This window comes from Capsicum annuum, chromosome 10 (genome assembly GCF_002878395.1).
Source record: "Capsicum annuum cultivar UCD-10X-F1 chromosome 10, UCD10Xv1.1, whole genome shotgun sequence".
Classification (NCBI taxonomy): Eukaryota; Viridiplantae; Streptophyta; class Magnoliopsida; order Solanales; family Solanaceae; genus Capsicum; species Capsicum annuum.
In genome coordinates this window covers 15046269-15052972 of record NC_061120.1, presented here as the reverse complement: position 1 = coordinate 15052972, position 6704 = coordinate 15046269, and positions in this window count along the sequence as shown.

Here is a 6704-nt window from a genome sequence, read left to right as displayed (position 1 = left end):
ATATATGATGTAGTGATCCATTGATGAACGATGTAGTCAAAACCTAGCTTATTAAGCTAATCAAATATAATTAATCGATCACTCATCTGAGTATGTATAAGAAACACATCGCATTATTTTATTGGATAATAATATACTTGTGTACTTATGTGTGAGATATATATAGTAGGTATTTAGAACTTTATATAGTCGATAGTGTGTCTATGTATGTGTATGTATAGATATATAGATATAGTATATACATATTATACAGTGAAGGTATATTAATGACATAAGATAATGTAATCTATAATTCATCTGAGTATTTGTGAAATACATTGTATATTATTATGGGGTAGTAAAATCGTGTATGTGATATTTATAGTACATATTTTAAAGCTGATAGATAATTGAATATACGTATATATACATATACATCGTGTAGTGACGTATGTAGTAATCGAAAGCTAGATAACTGAATGTATATATCAAAATAGTTTGAATGATATGCTGATATATATCAAACTATTGAGGAAGTAGATATACTATTTTGGGTCAATGTAGACATGCGTATGTTTTTGAAGTTGTAATAACGTAAGACTAGTATTACGAGGTATATGAGAGGGGGAGGAAGGAAGTAGGGGAGCGGGAGATAGAAAGTTGAACGACCGTAAATTAACGTAACACAAATAATCGATAATTTATTTGATTAACATGTTATTTTATGAGTGAGGTATCGTAATTCGATAAATTTTTGGTTAATTAGCTTTTAATTACGATTATATATATATATATAATATCGTAATTCGCAAAATTCATTGATATTATTCTATTATTAAGGAAATATACTACTCCTGCTAATGTGTTGATAAAATAACCAACTATTTGATTTGTACATATACGCATTCTGTTAATATGATGATAACATAACTAATTATATGATTTAATCTTTTTATTAAAATTGAGCATATGTGATTGTTTTTCGATAATAACTATTATAAAACTAAATCGAACACTTATATTGTACTTTGTGATCATTTTTGTAAAATTTTAATTAACTTAATTAATTAATTAATTGATTAATATTTTTTAACTAATTTATAAAAAATATATTTTAAGTAATTAATTTTTTTTAATATTTTATGAAAGCCGACCAATTGTGGTCGGTTTTTGGAAACTTTTTTGGATTCATAAAATATTAAAAAAAAATTAAATTACTTAAAACCCCAACCCGACTTGACCCATCCTTTTTTTTTTACTCCCCCACTAAAATCCCCAAATCAGATCCCCCTTCTCCCACTTCAAAAACAAATACACACGCACACAAATTATCCAAATCAAAGCTACACTTTAAATCCTCAAATCTACCGCCGTCTGCCGCCGTTTCCCATCGCCCCCAGCTCCGGTAAGTTCCAAAAACTTCAACTCTATGTTTTCTTGTTAGATACTAGCTAAAGGTTCAAGAATATAATGCTTTGGCTAAAGCATTTGTTCTAGTTATTATACTTCATTACATAAATTTAGTTAGTTCAAAGTTAAAAAAGTAATGAAAATTTCCATTTCATTAGTTCAAGATTCAATTTTAGTTAGTTCAAAGTAAAGATTCAATTTTAGTTAGTTCAATTTTAGGAAATTTCCATTTAGTTAGTTCAAGATTCTGTTTAGTTACATAATTTTAGTTTGTTCTATGTGTGTATTTTGTCAAGTGAAGCTTATCAAGATCCCCCTCTTTGTGTGTTTACCAAGTAAGTTAGGGTTTACTTTTATTGTTACTTCATTGTAGTTTTAGTATGTTGGTGGTTTGTTTATGGTGATTTTTTGTTTAGAATGTTACTTGGTTGGTGACTTTGTTAGTTGAAAATGGTTAAGTGTAGGGAATTTAAAGGTGATTATTTGTTTAGAATGTGGTTTGGTTGGTGACTTTATTAGTTGAAAATGGTTAAGTGTAGGAACTTTAAAGATGATTTTTTTGTTTAGAATGTGACTTGGTTGGTGACTTTGTTAGTTGAAAATGGTTTAGTGTAGGGAATTTATAGATGATTTTTTTGTATAAAATGTGACTTGGTTGGTGACTTAGTTACTTGAAAATGGTTAAGTGTAGGAAATTTAAAGATGATTTTTTTTTTGTTTAGAATGTGACTTGGTTGGTGACTTTGTTGGTTGAAAATTGTTAAGTATAGGGGACATAAAGATGAATTTTTTGTTTAGAATATGACTTGGTTGGTGACTTTGTTAGTTGAAAATGGTTTAGTGTAGGGAATTTATAGATGATTTTTTTGTTTAGAACGTGACTTGGTTGGTGACTTAGTTACTTGAAATGGTTAAGTGTAGGGAATTTAAAGATGATTTTTTTGTTAGAATGTGACTTGGTTGGTGACTTAGTTGGCTGAAAATGGTTAAGTATAGGAAATATAAAGCTGAATTTTTTTATTTAGAATCTGACTTGGTTGATGACTTTGTTAGTTGAAAATTGTTTAGTGTAGGGAATTTCTAGATTATTTTTTTTATTTAGAATGTGACTTGGTTGGTGACTTAGTTACTTGAAAATGGTTAAGTATAGAGAATTTATAGATGAATTTTTTGTTAAGAATGTGACTTGGTTGGTGACTTAGTTACTTGAAAATGGTTAAGTGTAGGGAATTTATAGATGAATTTTTTGTTTAGAATGTGACTTGGTTGGTGACTTTGTTAGTTGAGAATGATTAGTGTAGGAAATTTATAGATGATTTGTTGTTTAGAATGTGACTTAGTTACTTGAAAATGGTTAAGTGTAAGAAATTTATTGATGAATTTTTTTTTTAGAATGTGACTTGGTTGGTGACTTTGTTAGTTGAAAATGGTTTTGTGTAGGAATTTATAGATGATTTTTTTATTTAGAATGTGACTTGGTTGGTGACTTAGTTACTTGAAAATGGTTAAGTGTAGGGAATTTAAAGATGATTATTTTGTTTAGAATGTGACTTGGTTGGTGACTTAGTTACTCGAAAATGGTTAAGTGTAGGGAATTTATAGATAAAAAAATTTTTAGAATGTGACTTGGTTGGTGATTTTGGTTATTAAAAATGATTTAGTGTAGGGTGTTTATAGGTAATTTTTTTTTTTAGAATGTGACTTGGTTGGTGACTTAGTTACTTAAAAATGGTTAAGTGTAGGAAATTTAAATATGATTTTTTGTTTAGAATGTGACTTGGTTGGTGACTTAGTTGGTTGAAAATGGTTAAATGTAGGGAATTTAAAGATGGATTTTTAATTTAGAATGTGACTTGGTTGTTGACTTAGTTGGTTGAAAATTGTTAAGTGTAGGGAATTTAAAGATGAATTTTTTGTTTAGAATGTGACTTGGTTGGTGACTTTGTTGGTTGAAAATGGTTAAGTGCAGGGACTTTAAAAGGGATTTTTTTTAATGTGCTTTGGTCGGTGAATTAGTTGCTTGAAAATGGTTAAGGTGACTTGATTGAATTTTTGTGACTTGATCTAATTAATTGAATCTGATTGATTGCGTAAATGGAACCTAATTATAGCTGGATATATCAACGGAACAATAATAATAGAATGGGTATTAGGGAGGAAATTGTTGAAGGTGTCAAAAGATTTGTTGAACATGCTCGGACCCTTGATGTTTGGACACGATTTGGGGCTATTCGTTGTCCTTGTGTTAGATGTGATGGTATAAATCTTATAAGTGAAGAAGTTGTAAAGAAACATCTTTATAGAAAAGGGTCTCACGAGGACTTTTTAAGATTGGGTGGTATTCATGGTGATGTTGCGCAAAATAACTTTGTTGTTGGAGAAAGTAGTTGGTCTGCAGCGCATAATGAATATCAAGATACTAGGATGACAGAAATGGTGCACGATGCTATGGGATGCAACACGGGGGCGACTTTAGGGAAAATGTCGAAGATGTTCCTAATAGCGAAGTGGGCAAATTCTATGAACAATTGCATGCTGTTAGTCATCCTTTGTTTGACGGGTGTTCGCACTCTCGTTCATCTGTTGCTGTTAGATATTAAGTATTAAGTCTAACTGAAATATAACTGAAGGAGGAATGGACTCAATGATAGACCTAATTAAAGAGTTAGTTGATCCCGGCTTGGAGGTTCCTGATTCTTTCTATAAGGCAAAAAGATTGGTGTCAAAGTTAGGTCTATCATCGGTTAGAACTGATTGTTGTGAAAATGGATGCATTTTATAATTTAAGGAAGATGATAACCTTGAGTCCTGTAAGTTTTGTCAGCACCCTCGATATAAGTATGGTTCTAGTGAAAATCAAATTGCTATTAAGGCGATGCATTATTTACCTCTAATACCAAGGTTGCAGAGGTTGTATGCGTCAAACAGCTCAGCTCCTCATATGAGATGGCACAGTGAAAATAGAAGGCCCATTGGTGTTATGTGTCATCCATCTGATGGAGAGGCTTGGAAGCATTTTGATGCAACTTATCGAGATTTTGTAGCTGAGCCACAAAATATTCCTTTGGGATTATGTGTGGATGGCTTCTCTCTTTTTTTAGTTAGTGCTGCATCATATTCATATTGACCTGTATTTATCACCCCTTATAATCTTCTTCCTGAAATACTGATGACTAGTCCATATATATTTCTGAATTGTGTTGTTCCTGGCCCGCGTAATCCAAAAAGCAGAATAGATGTCTACTTTCAATCTTTGATCGATGAACTTCAAATTTTATGGCATGGGAGGGAGGGGGGTTTTGAAACTTAGGACATCTCATTTAAACAGAATTTCAATCTACGTGCATATCTAATGAGGACTGTTAATGATTTTCCTGCTTATGGAATGTTGTCTGGGTGGATGATAGTTGGAAAGCTGGTTTGTCCATACTGCATGGAAAAAATAAAATCTTTCACATTGAGATATGACAGGAAAAATTCCTGGTTTATTAGTCATCATTGTTTCTTGCCACCTGATCATGAATTTAGGAGACTTAAGAATGCATTTAGAAGGAATAGAAGGGAATATGATGGTCCACCTCCTAGGCTATCTGGTCATGAAATATGGGAGATAGTTCAGAATTTGTCTAAAGCCAGCGAGGAACGATTGTACAGGCTTGATGGATATGACGTTTTGCATAACTGGACTAAGCAAAGTATATTTTGGGAGTTAGAATATTGGCCAGATAATTTACTTACACATAATGTTGATTTCATGCATACTGAGAAGAACTATTTTGATAACTTGTTCAACATAGTTATGGATTTCACCGGCAAAACAAAGGATAATCCTAAGGCCAAACTTGATTTACCAGAATATTGCAAACGCAATGAATTACACTTACAAGAGGGGTCCAATGGCAATGTTCTTAAGCCCAAGGCTAGTTTTACATTCAAGTTGGACCAAAAGTATCAAATATGTGAGTGGGTCCAAAGTTTGAAACTGCTCGATGGATATACCTCAAATTTGGGAAAGAGGATTGATATGGCACAAAGAATCTTGCATGAAATGAAAATCCATGATTGCCATGTTTTCATGAAACAATTACTTCCAATTGCTTTTATTGATTTACCTGAAAATATATGGAAACCAATAGCAAAGATCAGTTTGTTCTTCAAAGACTTATATGCCACCACATTAAAAGAAGAAAATCTGGCGTGAATGAAAAGTAATATTGTTGTAATCACCAACAAGCTGGAGAAGATTTCCCCGCCAGCGTTCTTCAATGTGATGGAATATCTTCCCATTAACCTTGTGCACGAAGCTCGTCTAGGCGGTCTAGTTCAAACTAGGTGGATGTATCCATTCGAACGGTAAGCATTTACAACATATTTAAATTCATACATATTAAATATAGTAAACATCTAACCTTAAGATTTTAAAAGGCAATTAGAAAATTGAAAAGGGGTCCCAAAAAAAACATAGGGTGGAAGGCTCTATAGTTGAGGCATATCTTGCAAGAGAAACTTCTCAATTTTGTTTATACTACTTTCGTGATGAAGTTGCTTGTTTAAAAAACAGATCGAATCGTCATCGGGATGATGTGAATGAGCCTCATTTGCAACCGATATCAATTTTCAATGAATATGATTGTAAGGTTAAAAAGACCATACCTCACCGGCTCACTCCCACGGAGCGCAAATCAGCAACTTTGTATGTCTTGCTGAATTGCCTAGAAATTGAGCCCTTTCTGAAAGTAAGGAGATTAAAATTTTAACATATCTTATTTGTTTACTCATTCCCTTAAAGAAACTAATTATGTTTCGCATGTTGGTTGTTCCGTTCATTTAAGACTCAATTTCGCGAAAATCAAGTGTATGCATCCTTTGCAACATGGTTTAAAAATAAGGTTTATAAGTGTATTAATATTTCTACAAAGTTTAAACATTTACACATTCCTCAACTAAAATTTATATATATTTATATATATATATATATATATATATATAATATTTGTAGGTATACCATTCACCAAATGCAGCCGCATATGATCAGTTCTTGAGAGATATTTCTTTGGGTCCAGTTGAATCTAATGCAATGTCCCAATACAAAGTAAATGGGTTTAAATTTTCCACCAAACAACACTCCAGAACAAGAAAAAAAATAATAGTGGTGTTTGGGTTAAGGGTGATAATGATGTTGATTACTTTGGCATCATACATGAGATATTAGAGCTGGAGTATGCTGGTTTCCCAATAAAAAATTTTCTTTTTTCGATGTAAGTGGTTTGATCCAAGCACAAAAGGCACAAGAGTACATAAGGACCAAAACATCA